Source organism: Podarcis melisellensis (assembly GCF_964234715.1).
Source record: "Podarcis melisellensis genome assembly, chromosome: Z".
NCBI classification, from domain to species: Eukaryota; Metazoa; Chordata; class Lepidosauria; order Squamata; family Lacertidae; genus Podarcis; species Podarcis melisellensis.
In genome coordinates this window covers 34,381,093-34,404,731 of record NC_138547.1, presented here as the reverse complement: position 1 = coordinate 34,404,731, position 23,639 = coordinate 34,381,093, and the positions used below count along the sequence as shown (strand labels likewise).

Below are 23,639 nucleotides of genomic sequence, written 5' to 3'. Positions count from 1 at the left end.
GAACCAAGGCTGGAATTATATGGGCTAAGGTAAAAATATTTTCTCCTCACAGTGGACTCATGCTTGAGTTAAATCTCTTGCTTTGTACAAGGGGCAAAAAATTCTGATGCATCTCCCTTCTCCCAAATGGAGCAGCAAGGATGTTATGGATGAAAATACCTGTCTGGCTATCACCTTCAGGAAGTGCCTTTCTGATTGCTTAGGAGAAATCCCCACTGAACTGTATTTTGTGCTTCTACCTTTTGCTTGTATGCTTGTTCCATATTATCATCATCCCCACCCACACATCCATTCGATTTATTAGTCGCTTGACGCATAAAGAGTCTTCAAGTGCCTTACAAAGTTTTAAGAGCATAAAGCTGGTGTGAAGGAACCTTTTTCGCTCTGTGGGTTTCCTTATCAGAATCTTAGTCAGGGTTAAATTTGTTATTCATAGCCAGTAGCCATTACAACATATACATAAAACACATATCTGTGAAATACGGAAGGGAAGAATTATCAGTCCAGTAAGACCAGGATCAACCCTAAGAAGATAAATAGACAAATAGACTTCAATAGTGTAAGATTTTGGCCTGCTTTTTCCTGGGGGGCGGGGGGCTGCAGCTTGTGTAAGAGAAATTCCCAGTTCTTTATAACTCTGTCTTGTGAGAACCATCCCAGAACTAGATTTGGGTTATTTTGTCCCGTCCGTATATTTGAGGGCTTTGTTTGAAAGAAACTCGGAGCATTGTAATTAACCTCAAATAGTTTTAGATAACCTCAAGGAGTTTTGGATGGCTTCAGCAGGATTTCAAAGGGGCTTTAGAAGAGCCTCAAAGGAAGGGAGGATGTTTAAAGTGTCATCTGGCAACTTCCGGAGTCCTTATCTGGCTGAGATATAAGCTTGTTTTCCGGGAGTGTATCTTTCCCCCTTATTTTTTTTTTAAGAGTTCCTACTCACTCTGCTGAGGCTCACAGGAGACTTGCTTCAGGCGCCATCTTCTAACCGGAAGTCAGTAACTCAATAGGCTTCAAATTACAATGCACAGTTGATCCACCAGGTTCTGGCTCTATCAGGTGATAGGAGACAGAAGCAAAGCCTGCTTTCTGCAGGCACCAGGTGTTCAAGGGAGTTCCCCACCCCATAATCCAGACTTGCAAGCCCAACTTGAACCCCTGGTGAGTTTTGTTTGGTTCATGGACTAGAAGCCCGCTTTTCCCTGCCACTCCTCAACAAGGAGCACATTTTAAGGCTAGTTGTACACTGAGAGCTGCATCTCTACCTGTACCACATAGATAATGTCAAATATTAGGTGTGAGACAGGTGGGTGTGTATTGGGGAAAACAGCCTAGTTTGGCCTACAGGCCTTTGATTCCTTACAGTGGCCATAAAGTATGACATAAAATCAGAAAAAAGAACACAGCATTGTTTATAATCATCACCTATTAAAAACAAACAAGCAAACCCCAATAAAACAGCAGCAAAAACATACCCTCAGTAGAAAACAGGATTATCACTATCTATCAAACGCTTGGGAGAAGAGATATATTTTCCCTTGATACAGAGAGGATGTTAATGATGGTGTCAGGAAGACCCCACTGGGGAAAGTATTCTATAAGTAAAGAATCACAACTTTAGACTTCTCTCCCATCCTTATTTCAGAAGCCCAGGCCTAATGGCGACATCAGGTGGAACACCCAGAGGGCACGGGGGACGGAGAATTCCCTGTGAAGGAACTGCTAAATCCAAAGCCTGCTTGGGCAGAAGTTGGCGATTGGGCATTACTAATTTTTGGGGTGTAGTCTTTCTCCCCCTCCATGTTTTCCTAATGGGAGGGAAAATCAGTATGCCAGGTACAAGTCTGGTGTATTCTCCCATCCTAAAGGAAGCTGCCTTATAACATGTTAAACTACTGGTTTATCTAGCTCAGTATTATGTACACTGACTGAGAATGGCTCTCTAGAGTTTCAGACAGGGGACAAATCCCAGCCATACCTGATTATGCTGTGGATTGAACCTGTGACTTTCTACATGCAAAGCAAATCATCTACTACTGAGCCAAGTATGCTTCCCATTTTGGGGACATGGAGAAATGGGTGGGTTTTGGACTCAGCAGAACCAACACCTCCCCCAATCCACCCAAGCATGCCTGTCTCCCACCCTACTACTGTCAGTTCACCAATAAGTAAGGACAACTGCAGAGGTTTCTGCGGGTGCGATCTCTGAGCAATTATGGCTTTTAGTGGTTCTACCACTGATTCTAGGTTAGTTTCCTTTGAGTGACATCACTGGAGACTGCTTATGCTTTTTGCATGTAGTGTTTTATCATGTTCACTCTTTAGTGAATATCCATGTCTGAGTATTCCCCCCTCCACCAGCGCTTTCCACATGAATGCTGTCTATTTTGTTGTTTCTTCAGCTTGTAAATAGTAATATTGTGTACAGTAATATAAAAATGTGGTATACAAATTAAAAATGAAATGAAAACCCACTCTTTAGTGCTAAATAGGAGCAAACAGCAATCCATGAAAAACCTGAATTGCCATTTGTTCTGATTCAGAGTTAAAGAGCATGTTTTCATGGGGAAAGTGGCAAGGCAAAAAAAGAGAAAATGCTCAGGCATGGGGCTATAAAAAATGGACTTGTTCTCTTTCACACAGAGTGACTATTTGATGACATCACATCTTGCCAAGGGAAGGGAGGGAGGAAGACACACTATCTTCCAGAAGAACAATCTTCAATCACAAATCACTTATACTTGGCCATGTCTTTATTATGAGAAGGTCCATCTGCCCAGCAAAAGTGAATCTGCTTGCCATCTCCATTTGTTGCCTTTTTTTTAACCATCAGAGTCACCGAATTGGACAGGGAATAATTGATAGACCATTCTAACCCCAACCCACCTACTGATTACAATACCCAATGGTCCCATGTCTGTCACATGAAGGAATCCAGCACCCAAAAGTAAATAAATCCATACCAATACACTTCCTTGTCCACTTTACTTTTTTCTCCCTAAAACAGGTTCTTCCCCTTCCACGCTACGCACTAAATTAATGTGAATCAGTAATATCAGTAAAAGATATGTAAACAAACTTGTTGCAAGCAAACTTGTTTACCTTCCCCACAAATACATTTCATTCTGGAGGGTTAGAGAACTAACACAACCAGTTTAACAGAAAACCTTGCAGCAATTAAACTTTAGAGCACAGTGTTGGCCAAAGTGAACCCACACTTTACTCTCCTAGGATTCTTGCCTTTTCATTTAGTGCATGAAAGCAAACCTCAAAATGATGTACTTTGCCTCTCTCCCTGAATGAAACCATCATAGTAAGGGAAAAACCATTTCCCACTCTTCCCAGAAGGGTACGGTGTGTGTCACCAATTATACATGTGTCATTAATCACAGAGCAAGCACTTCTACAGTTAAAAACCTCCAAGCCACAGAACACTGGGAGAGGACTTGCAGGGAGAAACCAGAGGTTAGTGGGGGCGACTGAGGATCAAATTCAGTACCAGAAATGTTTTCATGTGCAAAGCCTAGGCTGAGATTTACTGAACCACCTGTACCAGCATGTGATTCTTTTTCTTATATGGATACAGGCTGCAGCAGAACATTCATGCTTTATTTAATTTACTGAAACATTTTTATGCTGCCTTCCCATCAGACCATCCTCTGGGAAGACTATGGCATCTGTACCAAGTTCTCCAGTCTTCCACATGTGCCCACCTTGGGGGTGCCCATGCTGGATGCCTGCTGAGCTGAGCTATACCTTTGTCCTTGGCTCTCTGCCTAGGTTGAAATTGGCTGCAATGCAACCAGGGCACAAACCAGCAAGTAGATGCTAGAAAAAAGGGGCAGCTGGTGTGAGAGTTGGGTGAGATGATGACACTTCCAGATTGCTGCCCAGAAAATTGCAGCAACAGAAAGCCAGAAAACTGGAAGAGGCTTCAGCTATAGGATAGGAAGATTGCACAAGCCTAGAGGCTCTGTGCTGGACCACACTGAGACTGGTGACATAGCTAGAAACATAGGGGTTGTCTTATATTGAATTGAGTGGTCCATTTGGCTCAGCATTCTCTGCACTGACTTTGGCGGGTCTGATAGGGTTTCAGATAGCGGTCTCTCCCAACCATTCCTGGAGATGCTGGGAATTGAATCTGGGATCTTCTGCATACAAAGCAGATGCTCCACCACTGGATCACAGCCCATCCCCAGGTTGCCAGCAACCTGGGAGCATGCTAGCAGTCAAGGTAGCTCCAAGATCTGCAGCATAAAGTCTGTCGGACCCAGGAAAGCCAAGGACTGAATAAATCTCACTATGGATGATCACTTTGGAGTAGTCATTTCCTTTGGAGGACTACTGAGACTTCAATCAAGAAGAGCTTGGTTTTGTTGTCACCCACTTTGGTCTGTCATTGTAACAAGTAGGACTGGTCTGTTGGAACTCACCATGGTTGGCTGGGATGCTGCATACTTTCTTCAACTCTAGGAAACCTCAGCAGGAGGTTCTGCTTGTGGGGCATGTTTTGGGACTGTGGAGATGCCCATTAATAAAACAATTTTAACAGCAATGAAAAAATAGCCCCCTGCTCTGACTCTCTGACACACCTGCCAGCCAAACAGATCAGTAAAGCCAGCACTGAGTTACCCAACTGGTTACCAAACTTATTTGAAAACTACCTGTGTGACCTGCAACAAAATCTTGCAGTCTGGAGTGTTTGTCTTCAGGACACTCCCTTTTCATCTCCCCAATTTTCTTTCCCCACTGCCATCAACAGCCAGAATTTGGTGCCCCTCCACATGTTCAGTCTTCATTAAGTAGTTTTTGTAGTCACTCCATAAGAGTATTTTCTTTCTTTCTTTGGTGCTTCTGAAAATAATTATTATTTATAGCCTATATAGACCATACGCATTTCTATATATTTAGTTCAAAATTAAATATTAGTTTCAAGCAGGCAATGAAAGTTTCTTAAAATAAAAGGTGGGGCTGAAAATCTGGAGTGAAAATTACATTTCTGAAAATCTCTAATCTTCTGAGTCCTATTTTGCACTGTCACCAAAAAAGATATCCTTAAAATGCAAATTCTGCTGGGATGCTGCCTGTGTCACAAGGTTGGGTCAAGAAACAAAATCAATGAATCTGAGAGAATGAGAGATAATGTATGGGATTGCCTTGTAGGAGAGGTTAAGCACAAAAGGGGAATTTTGATTTGACAAACATTCTTATGTAATACCAATCAATGCTTTGTTTGTAAGAAATGACTTCATTCTGTGGGTTAATGAGATTGACAATTGGCCATGCTTAAAGAGTATTAAGGTAATGCATTGAAATATCTCAGGTTTACAACCCAAAATTGATCATTTCAGCTATTTTAAGTACAAAGGATCAATACCATCAGCTCCCTCATCCTTAAGTGCTAATAAATGCTTTAAACCACAACAACCATGGATTCCATTTGACAATTAAATTAAACACAGAATTAAATTCCTTACATACACTGCAGAAGGCTATTTGGGATAAACTCAATAACTACCCTCAATTATCAAACTCATTGGATTCCTAACAATCAAAATATTGGCATAGACATCTCTGCATGGGCTCACTCTGGTTGCAAGACAGAAATGCTAATAAGATGAAGAATGAGTCAGGGTTTTCGAAATTGGGCTTCAAATTTTAGAAGTTTGATGACCTAGAGCAGGGATGTCCAACAGGTCGATTGCGATCTACTGGTCGTTCCCCAGGAGGTTTTGTAAGATTGAAGTCGATCGCTGGGTTCCTTTCCTTAGCATTGATAAAATAGAATTCGGCCCTGTCCCCTCACCCCACCCTCCATTGTTGCACTATTTGCAGAACGGAAGACGGAATTTACTCAGTGAGGCTGTTGGTGAGTTGTTGTTCCCCCTTTTCCTTTGAGCTTAGGTTTGAATTCTCAAAAATTGGGGCTTTTCTCCTCCCTCAAAAAACCTCAACAACTCTGACCTGAGCCCCCAAAATGGGGGTAGATCATGTCAGTTTCTAATTCCGTGAGTAGATCACGGTCTCTTGGGAGTTGGCAACTGCTGGCCTAGAGGATGGACCAGTTCAATAGGATGAAGGCATAACGTTCTTGGATTATAAGAAGAGCTCTGCTGGATCCATGCAAAGGCCCCTATCCAGTCCAGTATTCTCTGTCCTACAATGGTCAACCATTGTACTTCTGAAACATGTGCATAGCATACAAACATCATGATTAGAAGCTATCAGTGGAAACCTATCAGTTTCATTCTCTTTCCAAGCAATCTTAACAGTGCAATCCAAACCCAAAATATGTTGGGATGAGAAAATTTAGATTCATTGGATCAGGGCTTACCTGGCTGAGCCAGGGTTCCATACTGTCCAACTTTTTCCATTGCAAAATGTTGTTGGGGGCCATGTGTTTTTGGGTACCATGAGAGATCACAACCCCCAAAAAGAACTTTTGTCAGGGTGAATACACAGTGTGAGCATGAAAAGGTGGGGTGTCCCTTTTTTCCCTGGGCACTTGGAAGGTATAGGGTTCAGCTGGCATAAATCCCTCACTCCAGCTCAACTGGGGCTCATGCAAAACTTACATCAGCATGTCCCCTCCTCAAAGGGGTGTTTTGGGGGGAGTGGTGAGGGTGAGATGGGGCAAGGAGGTACTTGCACCTATTTCAAACCCCATTCAGCTCAGTCATTTGACCTATGACCCAATCCTCAAAACAATCATCCACAATCACCTGCTGGCTCATACAGGAGTAGCCCTACCCAGAGACTGCTTACCAGCATTTAGAATGGGGAAATTTACATTGGTGTGAGGTACATCCGCTTTCTTTAGTTAGGATTGCTATGTTAGTTGGTGGTCGTAGCTTTTGGGATCAGGTGGTAACTTTCCTGATCTGTGGTATATATTCTAGCCAAGTTTCTATTACTTTGGTTTTTCAGGAATTCCCTAAGCTTTGCCTTTTAACTTCCATTTTACTAAAATCCGCATTTCTGAGAAGTTTCTTTTTTCATTTGATAGCACTGTGACCACTGATCCAACAGCATGCCTCACACCAGGTCTTGGGCAACACTTCAGGCCAAGTCCATCCCTCTGGTTGGTTCCTTGGTCAGGCAGAGCACTCTAGACATTTGTTGAAACTGGAGCGTGCATTTATTGAAAATATTTGAAGGTAACTAACACCAGCCATTTTACTTTTTAAGAGATTTTACATTTTGCATTTTAAGAGATTTTACATTTTAAGAGATTTTACTTTCTTGGGTTCCATGATCACTGTAGATGGTGACAGCAGTCATGAAATTAAAAGACACTTGCTTCGTGGGAGAAAAGCAATGACAAACCTATACAGCATCTTAAAAAGCAGACATCACCTTGCCGACAAAGCTCCGTATAGTTAAAGCTATGGTTTTCCCAGTAGTGTTGTATGGAGGTGAGAGCTGGACCATAAAGAAGGCCACTCGCCGAAGAATTGATGCTTTTGAATTATGGTGGTGTAGGAGACTCTTGAGAGTCCCATGGACTGCAAGAAGATCAAACCTATCTATTCTTAAAGGAAATCAGCCCTGAGTGCTCACTGGAAGGACAGATCCTGAAGCTGAGGCTCCAATACTTTGACCACCTCATGAGAAGAGAAGACTCTCTGGAAAAGTCCCTGATGTTGGGAAAGATGGAGGGCACAAGGAGAAGGGGACAACAGAGGACGAGATGGTTGGACATTGTTCTTGAAGCTACCAACATGAGTTTGACCAAACTGCGGGCGGCAGTGGAAGACAGGAGTGCCTGGTGTGCTCTGGTCCATGGGGCCACAAAGAGTCGGACACGACTAAACGACAACAAAACAACACCAGCCATTACAACAAATGTATACTTCATCCTTGAATGCCTCTTTGATTTTCTATTTTGGCTACAAGGTCATTTTCCTACACATGAATGCTCATTTTGATCAGGTTGGGATTGGCATTACTATGTTCCCAGCATTAAGTCACCAGTCTGGCATTGCCAGAGTTAACAGATCAGATTCAAATAACAAATTGAATTGGAATGTCATAGAACAAATCCAAAACAGCTCGGGCTGCTTCCAAATGCTACACATACAATATGAATCTTCTGGCTGCTGCACACCCTTGATATTTATCTTATTTAAGCCCAAGCATTCCAACACCCACATTTTGGCTTGTAGGCTTCTAGCTTTAGCATGTAAACACCTATATTTGTCAACCCACTCCAAATGTCAGTCCGTCAGATCTTTATTGTTTATAGCCAATGGCCATTACAATATAAATCACAAAGAAATACCAATTAAAACAATTCAAAACCCAATGTGTGGCAGCTGTGAAAAAGGCAAATTCCATGCGAGGGATCGTTAGCAAAGGAACTGAAAATAAATCTGCCAATATCATAATGGTGTTATACAAATCTCTGGTGCAATTGCATTTGGAATGTTGTGTACAGTTCTGGCCAACTCACCTCAAAAAGGATATTGCAGAGTTGGAAAAGGTTCTGTAAATGGTAAATGGTCAAGAGGATGGAGTGACTCCCCAATGAGGAAAGGTTGCAGCATCTGGGACTTTCTGGTTTAGGGAAATGTAGGTAAGAGGACAAGTGACAGAAGTTTTTAAAAGCATGGATGGCATTGAGAAATGGATAAAATTTCTCCCCCCCCCCTCTCATAAGAGCCAGTGTGGTGTAGTGGTTAAGAGCGGTAGACTCGTAACCTGGTGAACCGGGTTCACCTCCCTGCTCCTCCACATGCAGCTGCTTCTCTGAAGAGACTTCACACTTCTCTGAAGTCTCTCAGCCCCACTCACCTCACAGAGTGTTTGTTGTGGGGGAGGAAGGGAAAGGACTCTTCGGGTAGTGATAAAGTGGGATATCAAATCCAAACTCCATTAGGACAGAGAAAAGAAAGCACTTCTTCATGGTTGAACTCTGGAACTCCCTTCTACAGAAGGCAGTGATGCCCACCAACCTCAATGGCTTTAAAAGAGGATTGAACAAATTCATGGAGAACAAACAAGGCTATCAACAGCTGCTAGCCATGGTGGCTATGTTCTACCTTCACTGGCAGGAACCGTATGCCTCTGAATCCCAGTTGCTGGGACTCACAGATGCGCAGAGTGCTGTTGCGCACATAGCCTGCTTGCAGGCTTCCTAAAGGGATCCGGTTGCCACTGTGAGAACAGGATTCTGGACTACATGGACCACTGGCTTGATCTAACAGCCTTTTCTTATGTTCTTAAGAGTTAGTCAAAACACGCCAGTTTTCAGAACTGCAAATTGTAAATATTTCAAATTATTAAGTTTCCCCGAAAACAGATGGCATTGGGGGTTGTTTTTTTTTTTTTTAAATAGCGGGTTTTAATAGTTGAGAAAAGAAGGGGGTCCCAAGATTTGAAGAAGTAACAAAGAATGGAAGGCAAGACATTTATAGCAGAATTAAAATATACAGATACAGATATAATATGTACATATAAAATATCACATAGAGGTTATTGCAATCACAGCACCAGCCCTTTCCTTAAAAGTAAGTGGCCTTAAAAGAGGGGGGGAGGTTCAAAGGGCTCATTGTAGTTAGCTGCTAATGCTGTAGGTTCACCCTGTCTGTACTTAACAGCAGGGAGAATAAACTTGCAAGATAATCAAAATATTTGTAAAAAGCTTAAAAAGAATGAATGCCTTAAAATATATTCCTTAGTGCAATACAAGATTCTTCCTTCTACCAGACATACAAAATATTCATGAATGTTGCCAAATAAACTCGTATTTAGTGGGAATGTGCCAACCCTGAGATAGTTTGGTCATATAAATCACAAACAGCCTCCAGCAGTAGCAAAGACAGAAGGGTTCACATCACCCCTGGTGGCATGCATTTTATGAGCCAGTGTTGCCCCCCTCCCCAGTGGCAATAAACATAACTTTTAAAAACTATAGATCCAAGGAATAACAAGACATATCCTTCCACCCTTGAGGGATCACTAGATGTTGAGAAGCACATCCCCGCCACAGCCATCTCCATTTGGATGATCAGGAACATTTTGAGCCTCAGTCCAAACTGAATCAACATCCTCAGCTCACATCTAAAGGCAAACTTACTTAATTACATTACCTAATTTGCACTTTCCAGAATGATACAAAAACTGACGCAGCCATCATTCAAAATTCAGTTTCCAGACAGGTAATGTATACAAATAAATAAATAAATAAATAAAATGCATATGCTGGAGTAAAATGTACATAACAATTCATATAGCAGTGAAAATTGCATTGCAAAAATGTATATATTAAGCAATATTGCATATAGAAATGTGAATATTGGGTGAAATTTGCACTAAAATGCTGAAGAAATTTCATGATGAATTAAAAATGACAACTGCAAACTGATGTGAAAATGTGGAGAACTGAACTCAAGAGTAGAAAAACGAAAAGCTAAAGAAACTAAAATTGGCATACCTGCCCATCCTTATCCCTAGCTCCCGTTGCTTTTTCCTCAGCAGTGAGTTTAAAAGTCACATTGAAACCTCTTCTCTATTAAGCTGAAGCAGTCAGGTCATGTTTTGGTGCAGGTCATGTTTTGCACAGGATTGACTTCTTCCAGAACATCCCCTAGTGGCTAACAAATCCAAAACTGTCCTCCTAGCTTATCTATGCATTAGACACCCCCCCCCCCCCGGTTCTGTCTATCTACCTGGGCTTGTGCAGGGAACAGGTCGCATTTCAGAGAAACAATGTAAGTTTAAGAAAGTTAACAAGCTGCTATTTGTCTAATTAGCCCAGCTTAGAGGGCTTTCAACTCATCTATTATTTGATCCTTCTAGCCAGGGATTGAAACTAGGGCCTTTTGCATGCAAGACTTGTCCTCTATCACTAATCTACAGCCTCTCTCCAGGGACCATATAACATTTATATGAAATACAGAAACTCACTTCATCAGCTGCAAGAGAAACTGTGAGCAAACTTATTTTTAAACCATATCTCCATTAAAATTTGATAGGCTCAATAGGGTCTGGGCAGGTAAACCTCCTTTGGGGATTAGAGACAGCTCTCCCCCCATCTCAATTCCCGCATGAAGAATGCCATTTTCCTTTTGCCTTAATGATTATGCTGCCCTTCTATTGCAAGGTTGAAAGGCCTCTCTTCCCCATCTTATGATTCCTCCCATATAATTCTCCAGGCCAGACTCATATAACTTATCTATATATGAAATCTCACAATCTGACAGGTTGCTAAGCTCACCTGGAAACGACTTTCTTTCTGCACAATCTCTTATGAACATCTTCCATTTCATTGTCTTTAGAAGAAGCCGAAGCCAAGTTAAGCATAGCAATTGTTAACAGATTCTGTTGAGAGAGAGAAAAAACACCGCTTGGATCTCTCAGTTGCACCAATGTATTTGTCATTTTAATATGCAGTGCCTAAAATGGTGAGATGTATCTGTTGTTCTTTTGGGTGGAACCAGTACCAACTTGCTGGAAGGAATAAATTTTAACTAGAACCAATGCATTTCAAATTCCCACACAATTTGGAACCACCTTGGTTGGTAGTCATGAAGATAAAAAAATATATTATACTGGTTCTCTACAAGTTTCCCTTATTTGGAAAGTGACATAGAGAAAAATAAGGGCCCAGTAGGTTATGAACCAGTTTCCAGCTTTCACAAAAATAATGAGTTTTCTTCCCATTTTAGTTATTCCACAGAGCCTGGAACGCCTTTGGCTTGTCAAAACTTTCCTTTCTCTGGACCAATCCTATGTATGATTTAAATGGCAGCAGAAGGTGTGAGGGTAATTGACCACCCTAGGATGGCAGGTGGTGAAAGAACATAGTGGATGTCTTAAAGACAATGGATAAGTTGACACGCATCTAACTCAGCCAAAAATTGATTAAAACTTTGTTGAGTGATTTTAATGTTCTTCAGCTTTTTTAAAATACCCTTTTCAGAAAACCTAGCTATATTGCGCAGTTTTCTCAATAAGAATTATAGAGAAGTGTATAACAGGAAAAGGAAAAACAGCTGACAATTGTTGATAACACAGATACACACAATCACCATCTATGTCTTCTCCCTCAGACCAACTTCATACCTGAAAATTTAGGAATACAAAAAAATGAAAAAGAACCTAGAAATCCTGTCACTGGTCCATTTGTCCTAGGCTGGAAACACGAGACAGCAAATGTCCTGCAGTTGAATAATTTGAACTCATGACTCCAGTTCTGGCAAAGGCTTTAATCCTTAGGTCAGATTGGCACATGAGGTACGCCTGTTACAGATTACAGTGGTACCTCTGGTTATGTACTTAATTCATTCCAGAGGTCCATTCTTAACCCCTAACCGTTCTTAACCTGAGGTACCACTTCAGTTAATAGGGCCTCCCGTTGCTGCTGTGCAATTTCTGTTCTCATCCTGGGGCAAAGTTCTTAACCCGAGGTACTACTTCCGGGTTAGTGGAGTCTGTAACCTGAAGTGTTTGTAACCTAAGGTGTTTGTAACCTGAGGTACCACTGTACAGGAATCATCAGGTGCACGAGAGGTTAAAGGCATGAGCTAAGCATGAGTTAAGACATGGATCCATCAAGCAACACATTCCCTTCACCTGCTTTTTGAAGAGCAAAGAAGTCACAGCTATTGGCATAGCAAGCGACTGGAGTCCCTGGACTTGGCAAGGAAACAGACACTCCTTCTTGTGGGCTGGATGTTTGTTCCAGTGCTGGTGTTCCTGTGTTTGTGGTGTCAAAGGCAGAGTTGAGGCTGGTTGTATATCAGATTTACCCTCAGCCATCTCCCCTGAAGGAGCCAAAGTCAGCTCCTTGCTGGAAGGCAGTAGTCTGATAGGAGAATGGTGGGACTAACCACTACTAGTCTTCTGGGTCCCTTCCCTGGGTTCAGATCTATGCCTCCCAGGTGCTTGGTTCCTCCTTGGGTTCAGAGATCTCTTGTGACCCAGAGTCACCTTAGGGTTCCCTAATTCCAACTTGGCAAGTTCTTCACATTCTTCTTCATCCAAACACCCCCTCAGGGACATCTCCATAGGATTCAAGATATTGAAACTGGTAGATTTGCCTATCCCTAATTCAGTGTAATGTGTAGTTTGACCCCATGCGGGTTTGAAGAGGTTGAGTGACAAGGACCAGAGCCTGTCAAAGGACAAGTGAGTCTTATGCAAAGTAATGGGATCTGTCCCACCCCCTACACCGTAGCCTCTAGATTTGGCACACTTAGCACAGTTTGCTCAACTCCTTTCTTGGTCTTGCTTCTAGCGGGGGGGGGGGGGAATGGTGCTGCCTGGTTCCATGGTGTGTGCTGCCATCAATTTAATCCAGCAGCTTTTGAAGGAGGCAAAATGGGTGTCAGGAAGAATTTACAGGAACTATTAAGTTCACTTAGTAAAATTAGCAGTCTTATGCCATCACATATAAATTGATTTCTTTCCTTTTATCCTCTCCTCCCCCACTGTAGGCAAACAAACATGTTCCCTGGAAATATACATCACAACAGAGTGACAGTCACTCAGCAAGCAAAACAATTTACCCACAAAATCCATCATTCAGTTCATTACAGGATGTCCAACAACTGCAGGCTTGGCATGTAGGGGATACAAGAGGCAGGGAGTTCTGAATACAGAGTGCAATTCCTTAAAGGAAGCCAGAAGAAGAGGTTGCCTGAAAGCACACTCTCTCAGTTAATGTTTGCTTGCCCTGGTTCTCCCCACCACCCTGATTACTGCAGGGATAAAGGTAAAGGTAAAGGGACCCCTGACCATTAGGTCCAGTCATGGCCGACTCTGGGGTTGTGCGCTCATCTCGCTTTACTGGCCGAGGGAGCTGGCGTACAGCTTCCGGGTCATGTGGCCAGCATGACTAACAATGCCTATCCTTATCACCGACACCCATCACTCATCACACCTTGGATGGTGAAGATATATAGCAGGCACTCCTGGGCAATGTAGAACCCAGGCTACTTTGGGCTTTATGTCACATGGGAAGTCTACATAGGTCAAGGAGGCTCTCTACTGCAGACCCTCACTCTCCAACTCATGAAGGACAGTTGGGCCAGGCAGAAGGGAGATAATGCAAAGGTCAAGGCTGCACCCCAGCTCTCCACTCGCACAAATCTTAACCATGTGATGCTTTGAATGCCTGGACAGGGCCATAGTGAATAATGAAAGCATAAACATGTAGGGTGAATAAGGAGAGCTTGAGATAACTGTGGTGAAATGTACATACTTAGAAAGGTAAGAATGAGCAAAGGGTAAAGCATATTACTTTAGAACTGGAGGGCGATAAGCTTCAAAACAAAATTCTTTTAATGCTACTTACTGACCCATTTCCACCCCTATTTCCACCGTTTCCTACTAAAGGTCAATGTGTATCCACATGGACTGCTAAATGTCCGTATCTCTGTGTGGGGTGGTGGTGATGGTATGAATTGCTTTCCAGACTTTTCTTGCACACAGCGCCTCTAAAGCTTTTCTAAAGTAACTGCAAATATTACAAACAATTCACTGATAATAGAAACAATAACAAACATAGTTACAAAACGGCAACAGGAAACAGAACAAATGACATGCAGCAGGGGCATTTACTATTGAGTAGGAGCACAAGCCTCTACCTTGAAATGCCACAATGTGAGTGCTCATTTGTATGCAGATATAATTATGAATTGGTATACTAGCCTACTGGCAGACTGGGGATATCTACTCATAAAAAGCAATTGATGAATTTGTAAATTTTGATTTCTCTTTTTTTTTCAATCTTAAATTTGGTTCTCCACATTTCTGCAGCAGTTTGCATTTTTTAAATGTCCTCATTAACATTCATTTCTATTGGCAAAACCTATTGGTGTTTCGCAGCTTTCTGACTAGTTGCAGGACCTTAGCCAGACCTAGCAGAGTACACGCAGAATCCACGGAAGCAATTGGTGACTTGGCTGCAGACAGGATAGACGAAGCAGGAACCAGGAACTTGTAGTTAGATGTTTATTATATACAGTGGACTATTTACAGGAACAGAACATGGATCTTTTGCTAGCTCTCTATGACACGACTCACAACTCCTACACTGACACAGAACTCTGAACCTCTGAACTAACACATTCCAGTTAGTAGGCCATTATCACTCCCTTGAGAGAGCTTGACCAATCAGAGCGGTCTCCATGTCTCTGTTATCACCAGGCAGACTTACTCCTTCAGATTGCCTTCTGGCTGTCTGCCAAACCTTAATTGACTCTGTGTGAGTAGCTACACGTACACAGTTTCCCAACAATTTCTCCACATATATACCTAAAGGAGCACAATATCAATCTTCTCAGGCCTTATTGTGAGGCCTTGTCTGTGGTGCTTGCACTGGCTGCAGCCTGGCTGGCGCTGAGCCATAGTAGGGCCTTCTTGGTGGCAGCTCCCTGTGAGGATATGTGATTGTTTTCAAATGTTTTGAATAATTTTATTTTATTTTACTTTTATTGCTTTAACATTTTTGCATTTGCCACCTCGGGGCTCCTTTGGGAGGAATGGGAGGAATACAATTATTAATTTATTTGACCTATATTCCTAATATGCTCATTTATACAAGCAATCCCCCCTAACATACTGCATTTTTACAAGTTATTTTCATTAATATATGCACTTGTATGCATGCTTCCCTCTAAAATGTGTATGTTTTCTACCCTTTACTTAGATAACTGCAAATTTCTGAGAAGTGTGAATTGAAAAATAGGTTTCAAAGCCACCGAAAAGGAAAGGAAGAGAAGAAATGGGAGGAGCAGAAGGGAGAGTAGAAGTAGTAAGGGTTCAAGGTGACAGGGGAAGGAAGAGAGAGGTGATCAGGAACGGGAGCCAGAGGGAAGAAAGCTTTGGCAAAAGCTTTGTCTTCTTCCCTTCGTTTTCTCTTGCCTCTTCATCTTACTTTGCAGCTTCCATTGCATCCGCTAGCTCTCACCTGGCACAACTATTTAGAATAATTAGGTCAATAACGTCCTTAGGAGGACAACCAAATTTAAGCACAAATTCGACCCATAGCTGTGAGGCATTCGTGAGCTTTTTTGCGGAGAAAGTCCTGTTGCTCCGCCGTGACCTCCCTGCCAATTTAGATACAGTGAATGAACTGGAGGCCCCTTGACTGACTTCAGTTCCAGTGTTGGACCATTTCGAACGGATACTCCCTGCTGATGTGGATAGATTCCTCCAAGTTGGTAGGCCTGCCTTCTTGATCCGTGCCCGTCTTGGCTGATTAGGGAGTGTCCAGATGTTGTGTGGACCCCCTGGTTGAAATTATCAATTTGTCCCTTGACACGGGGACATTCCCAGGGGAACTGAAGGAAGCAGTGGTGTGTCCACTCTTAAAGAAAACTTCATTAGATCCCTTAGACCTATCCAATTACCACCCAGTTTTAAATCTTCCATATATGGGTAAGGTAATTGAGAGAGCGGTTGCTGAACAGCTTGGTAGGTTTCTGGAGGAAACATCGGCTTTAGATCCATTTCAGTCCGGTTTCCGTCCTGGTTTTGGGACCAAGACGGCTCTGGTTGCCCTAACAGATGATCTCCGTAGACAACTGGATCGAGGCAGGTCAGAACTGGTGATCCTTTTAGATTTGTCAGCAGCCTTTGACATGGTCAATCATGATCTTCTGGACCACCGCCTCACAGACGTGGGGATACAGGGCATAGCTCGTAACTGGCTGTGCTCTTTTATCTCTGGTCAGGGACAGAGGGTGGCACTAGGGAGGGAAATGTCGTCACGCCACTCCTTGGTGTGTGGAGTGCTGCAGGGCGCAATTATCTCCCCGATGCTTTTTAACATCTTTATGTTTGCCCAGATTATCCGGAGCTTTGGGCTGGGCTGTCACCAATATGCTGATGACACTCAGCTCTATTTGCTGATGGATGGCCACACCGACTCAGCTGTGGCTGGATAGTTTTGTGGGAGCTGATTGAAACTAAATCCTTCGAAGACAGAGGTCCTATGGCTAGGTCGGGATGGCATGGGGATGAGGGACCAACTCCCTTCTCTTGCGGGGGCCCAATTAGTGCCATTGCCTTCTGTTAAGAGTTTGGGTGTAATCCTTGACGCCTCCCTTTCCATGGAGGCGCAAGTTACAGCAACAGCCAAGGAAACATTTTTCCACCTTTGCCGCATCAAACTGTTGGTCCCTTACCTTTCCCGCCCCGACCTGGCCACAGTGATCCATGCGACGGTCATCTTCAGGCTTGACTACTGTAATTCGCTCTACGCGGTGCTGCCCTTGAAGCTGTCCCAGAAACTCCAGTGGGTGCAGAATGCTGCAGCAAGGCTCCTCACGGGGTCTCTGCCATGGGAGCATATTCATCCAGTGCTTTTCAAGCTGCACTGGCTCCCGGTGGAGTACAGGGTCAGATTTAAGGTGCTGCTTTTGACCTTTAAAGCCCTTCACGGCCTAGGACCCTTGTACCTACTGGACCGCCTCTCCCGTTATGCTCCATGGAGAGCCTCAGGGTCCATAAATAGCAACACCCTAGTGTTCCCGGGCCCTAAAGAAGTTAGATTGGCTTCAACCAGAGCCAGGGCCTTTTCAACTCTGGCTCCAGCCTGCTGGAACACTCTGCCTCATGAGACCAGGGCCCTGCAGGATCTCATTTCTTTCCGCAGGGCCTGTAAGACAGAGTTGTTCCACCTGGCCTTTGGCTTGGAGCCAATTTGATTCCCTCCCTCTCTTTATTTTTTCTTTTCCTTCTCCTGTGAGGAGGCTATATTTTAATATTTTAATGTTTCAATATTTTAATGTTGTATTTTAATTTTGTTTTTAAGTTGTAATCATTCAACTTGTTTTTATTATTGCTTGCAAGCTGCTCTGAGCAGCCAAGCTGCTCATGCCTTGGCTGCAGAGGGCGGGGTATAAATAAAAATAATTCTTCTTCTTCTTCTTCTTCTTCTTCTTCTTCTTCTTCTTCTTCTTCTTCTTCTTCTTCAATTTTCAGAAGATGTATGTATGTATCCACCCACACACATGCATCCAAGTGCAAACATGCATGTGTTATATGCAATATTGATATGAACTGTCTATTTCTCTTAGCAAACACACATTTCACTCAAGCACTACAGTGGTACCTCTGGATGCGAACGGGATCCGTTCCGGAGCCCCGTTTGCATCCTGAGCAGAACATAACTTGTGTCTGCGTGTGCACGGGTCGCGATTCACCGCTTCTGCGCATGCGCGTGACGTCATTTTGAGCGTCTGCGCGTGTGTGAGTGGCGAAACCCAGAAGTAACCCATTCCGTTACTTCCGGGTTGCTGTGGAACGCAACCTGAAAATGCTCAACCTGAACCATCTTTTACTCAAAGTATGACTGTACTAGGACGATAGTGTGATTCTAGACACGTCCCCTCAGAAATTCCGTGGGACTTACTTCAGCCCCAATCTTTTTTGTGATGTTTTTGTGGTTCAGGCTGTTCCATGTTTCATAAATGAATATAGGTAATTTTCTATGTAAACCGCTTAGAGGTTTTGACAATGAAATGGTGTACAGATTTCAAATACATATTATTATATTATATTATATTATATTATATTATATTATATTATTATTTTTTCAATCTCCTAATCATGATCAAACCAATGAACAAAAACCAAGTGACCATCCTGGGTTATTAGCCAACAACCCAGTTTTTTAAAAAATGATGGGTTGGCCAGCAGCTGTTGGAAAAAAATAACTACTAGTTTTCTATATTACATGGAATAGAGGTTGGAAAAAGCTTTAAAGCAATCCTAAAATAAGGGAGGGGAACAAAAACTGAAGATCTAAAAGGTGCACCAAAGGTGACTTAAACTTAATTAAGCTTTCCATAAGTCAAAAAGAATAGGAACGAGGAAGGGTATTGAAAGTAGTGACAAAAAAAATTAGAGATAAGCAAACCTTGGGGTGGTAGAGTTTAAACCTAAGGTCAGAGGGGAGAGGGGATGGAAAGTTATGCTGCTAAGCCTTTTAATTATTACTGCTGCGACACAGACTTAATTTTTTCCTTGTCTCGGTCTGCTGGTAGGTGGCCGGTACGAACACCATGCCTAATGTTCACAGAAACCAATAAAACATCTTGAACTGCACAGACTGTCTTCCTTCCGGCTGTGCAGCAGCTTTTAAACCAGTGTTTTATGTAATAATCCTTTGTAGGAATGTGGGGAGAGGAAATTAAGGTGCAAAAACTTAATAAAAATCCAATTTTCTGAAGCATTTGAGACGAATAAAATGGAGCCCTGCGACTGGTTCTCATTATGGCATGAGAAGTCCTTTATCACTGCTTCCTCCCTCATATGCAATCTCAAATCATGTTTAGCACAACTGTGGCATTTTCAAGAATCAGGCCACCCTGCGGATATAAAAGAGGCAAGTTCCTTTGAGGATCCACTTCCCTCGCAGGAAATATGGTTAGATTTTCTGTGCTTCTGGTCAGCTAGGAAAGCTGAATATCCGTAATTATAAATATTTTCAGTTCCTCCCCTGCCTCCACCCATTTCCCACTGTTGCTTTTATCAAGGCTAGGATTCATCAAAACTATGCTGCGGCCATGCTGCAGTTCAGCTAAGTAACAGGGTATTGTTTATTGTTCTTGTTGTTTAGTCGTTTAGTCATGTCCAACTCTTCGTGACCCCATGGACCAGAGCACGCCAGGCACCTCTGTCCTCCACTGCCTCCCGCAGTTTGGTCAAACTCATGCTGGTAACTTCAAAAACACTATCCAATCATCTCGTCCTCTGTCGTCCCCTTCTCCTTGTGCCCTCCATCTTTGCTAACATCAGGGTCTTTTCCAGGGAGTCTTCTCTTCTCATGAGGTGGCCAAAGTTCTGGAGCCTCAGCTTCACGATCTGTCCTTCCAGTGAGCACTCAGAGCTGATTTCCTTAAGAATGGAGAGGTTTGATCTTCTTGGAGTCAATGGGACTCTCAAGAGTCTCCTCCAGCACCATAATTCAAAAGCATCAATTCTTCGGCGATCAGCTTTCTTTATGGTCCAGCTCTCACTTCCATACATCACTATTGGGAAAACCATAGCTTTAACTATACAAACCTTTGTTGGCAAGGTGACGTCTCTACTTCTCAAGATGTTGTCTAGGCCTGTCATTGCCCTTCTACCAAGAAGCAGGCGTCTTTTAATTTCGTGGCTGCTGTCACCATCTGCAGTGATCATGGAGCCCAAGAAAGTAAAATCTCTCACTGCCTCCATTTCTTCCCCTTCTATTTGCCAGGAGGTGATGGGACCAGTGGCCATGATCTTCGTTTTTTTGATGTTGAGCTTCAGACCATATTTTGCGCTCTCGTCTTTCACCCTCATTAAAAGGTTCTTTAATTCCTCCTCACTTTCTGCCATCAAGGTTGTGTCATCTGCATATCTGAGGTTGTTGATATTTCTTCCGGTGATCTTAATTCCGGCTAGGGATTCATCCAGCCCAGCCTTTCGCATGATGAGTTCTGCATATAAGTTAAATAAGCAGGGAGACAAAATACATCCTTGTCGTACTCCTTTCCCAATTTTGAACCAATCAGTTGTTCCATATCCAGTTCTAACTGTAGCTTCTTGTCCCACATAGAGATTTCTCAGGAGACAGATGAGGTGATCAGGCACTCTTGATGTCTTCTGCTTCTGTTAGGTCCTTTCCACTTTTGTCCTTTATTACGGTAATCTTTGTACGAAATGTTCCTTTCATATCTCCAATTTTCTTGAACAGATCTCTGGTTCTTCCCATTCTATTGCTTTCCTCTATTTCTTTGCATTGCTCGTTTAAGAAGGCCTTCTTGTCTCTCCTTGCTATTCTTTGGAAATCTGCATTCAATTTCCTGTATCTTTCACTATCTCCCTTGCATTTTGCTTGCCTTCTCTCCCCCGCTATTTGTAAGGCGTCATTGGACAGCCACTTTGCTTTCTTGCATTTCCTTTTCATTGGGATGGTTTTCGTTGCTGCCTCCTGTATAATGTTACGAGCCTCCATCCATAGTTCTTCAGGCACTCTGTCCACCAAATCTAAATCCTTAAACCTGTTCCTCACTTCCACTGTGTATTCATAAGGGATTTGATTTACATTGTATCTTACCAGCCCAGTGGTTTTTCCTACTTTCTTCAGTTTAAGCTTGAATTTTGCTATAAGAAGCTGATGATCTGAGCTACAGTCAGCTCCAGGTCTTGTTTTTGCTGACTGTATACTCTTTGTATCCTGTCTGTTCTCTCCTGACGATGAGATGCACAAGGCAGCCAACAGCAAAATTCAACAAGAGGAATGATATAGAATATCCATATCTACCTAGAAACCAGGAGGGTCAGTGAGGAGGTATTCTGCCATGCAAATAGTCTCCCAGCAGTGAACTTGCTACTACTTTCCATAAAGGAGAGGAAGAGGGAGAAGCAGCGGTGATGCACCAACGGCTTGAATTTGGCACCTCTGGACTCCACCAATAGCCCAACTGCCCCACCCCTCCCTGTTGTTGTTGTTTATTTAGCCAAAGGCCTGGGAGAGGAGAATCATAGAATTGTAGAGTTGAAAGGGACCCTGAGGATCATCTAGTGCAACTCCCTGCAATGCAAGAATATGCAGCTGTCCCACACGGGGATTGAACCTGCAATGTAGGTGTTAACAGTGCCATGCTCTAACCAACTCAGCTATCCAGGCTCTAGGAATGTCTTTTTCTGGTGCCTAAAGATATGTATTGAAGGTGCCAGGCAAGTCTACCTGGGGAAAGCATTCCACAAATGGGGAGCCACCACAGAAAAGGCCCAATCTTGTGTTGCCACTCCTCTGACAGAAGGGGCACATGAAGAAGGGGTGTCAGATGACGATGGAAAGGTCCAGGTTGGGTCAAATGGTATGAAACAGAAAATCTGATAAACAACGGTGAACCTGCTGCCGGGAGGTCAGGTGTGTGGCACTGCCCCTTCATGCTGCCCACCACTGCTCTAAACAGCACTGCAAATAATGACAATCAAACAGAAAGCAAAACATCCACATACCTGACCCAAAAGAAGAGAGACAGGTGTGGCAGGGACCCTAGTGGGGAAATAGAACTGCATCATTCAGTTGCCCTGCACTGTCTCCCGGTGGTCGCTTTGGATGGGTCTGGAGGAGAAGGCAAGTGCATAGACTGAAGGAACAGAAAGTCACTCTGGGTCAGTGGTGGAGATTCAAGCTCGGGGGGAGAGGGGAGCAGGCAGGGGCATGGCCGGTGTGCATCCTGGGGGCATGGCATGCTGCTCGCAGGGACGTGGTGTGCATCCTGCAATGGCACCCCACTGGGATCGTGCCGCCAGGGGCAGTGCGTTCCTTCCACACCCCTGTTCCTCCACCAGTGCTCTGGGTATCTTGTGCTGTGGCCCTCTCAAATCTGGAACTGCAGCTGACCCCAAGATTTGTTTATTTATTTATTTACTTATTTACTCCACCCTCCCCAGCCAAGACCGGAATTAGGGCAGCTAACATCAAGTATAAACACAATTGATTAAAATACAACTTAAAAACAGGATTAAAGTACAACTTAAAATGCAGCCTCATTTCAGTGGAAGCCCAGATCAAAAACTGTTTTAGGGGAAAAAACATCAAATCTTCACCAAGGCCAACTATCCAGACTAGTCCTACGTGGGCCAGCAAAAAGCCAGGGAAGTCCCCAGATAGGGGTTCCATCACAGAAGGAAAAGGAAAAGGGGGGGGGGGAGGATGAAGCTGATTCCAAGCCAAAGGCCAGGCGGAACAACTCTGTCTTACAGGCCCTGTGGAAAGAAATCAGATCCCACAGGGCCCTGGTCTCATGAGGCAGAGCTTTCCACCAGGCCGCAGCCAGTGTTGAAAAGGCCCTGGCTCTGGTTGAGGATAATCTTCCTTGCTATTTATGGACCTTAAGGTCCTCCGCGGAGCATACCAGGAGAGGTGGTCCCGTAGGTATGAGGGTCCTAGGCCACAAAGGGCTTTAAAGGTCAAAACCAGCACCTTAAACCTGACCCTGTACTCCACTGGGAGCCAGTGCAGCTGGAAAAGCACTGGGTGAATGTGGTCCCATGGCAAGGACCTCATAAGGAGCCTCGCCGCGGCATTCTGCACCTGCTGGAGTTTCTGGGACAACTTCAAGGGCAGTCCCACGTAGAGCAAGTTACAGTAGTCAAGCCTGGAGGTGACCTTTGCATGGATCACTGTGCCCAGATCAGGGCAGGAAAGGTAAGTTAAGGGACTCTTTATCTCTCTATAGAGCAAAAAACACAAAACAGCCTGATGACGACTGAGCACAGATAGTTGTTACGAGTTGCTACCTGACTGTTGAGCAGGGGTATAAAGAGAAAGGTGGGGAGGAGGGATGGAATGGAGTATCTTGGGAAAGTGCAATGGCTTGCTGGAATCCTGAACAGCATCCTGCCACTCTGCAACATTGTGTTGCAGGTTTCACTTGTAGTTACTATTATCAGGAGAATGATTGCGTAGGAAGCCACCATCGGGTGGTGGTTGAATTTGCTAATTGTTAGAATGGCTTTAATGATCCCATTCCAAAGTTGCAAAGAATAATAGGGTTGTTGCTGTTTTTGAAATTATTATCAGTCCCAAGAGAAAGCAACAGCATTTTCATGGCTCAAACTATTACACAGCATCAACCTTCTTCAGTTTTCAGCAGAGAATTTCCTCCGCCCATCTTCACTGAATTCAGGATCCCTATATT

The 23,639-nt window shown here is 43.4% G+C and overlaps 2 long non-coding RNA genes across 3 annotated transcripts in view; one reads left to right on the top strand and one right to left on the bottom strand.

Moving 5' to 3' along the window:
* LOC309362202 overlaps positions 1 to 23,230 on the bottom strand; it is a 60,636-nt gene extending 37,406 nt beyond the window's left edge. The window contains exons 1-4 of one of the 2 annotated variants that reach the window (XR_014164871.1): positions 23,033 to 23,230; positions 21,952 to 22,082; positions 11,219 to 11,322; positions 9,966 to 10,062 (exon numbers count right to left, since the gene is read on the bottom strand). This is a non-coding gene — a long non-coding RNA (uncharacterized lncRNA). Of the gene's footprint in view, positions 1 to 9,965; positions 10,063 to 11,218; positions 11,323 to 21,951; positions 22,083 to 23,032 lie in introns of those variants that run through there. The other variant, XR_014164870.1, reaches the window with a different exon arrangement.
* On the top strand, positions 6,992 to 9,528 carry LOC309362196. The gene is made up of 2 exons (XR_014164865.1): positions 6,992 to 7,157; positions 8,879 to 9,528. It is a non-coding gene; the product is annotated as an uncharacterized lncRNA (long non-coding RNA).
* Positions 23,231 to 23,639: the final 409 nt, after the last annotated feature.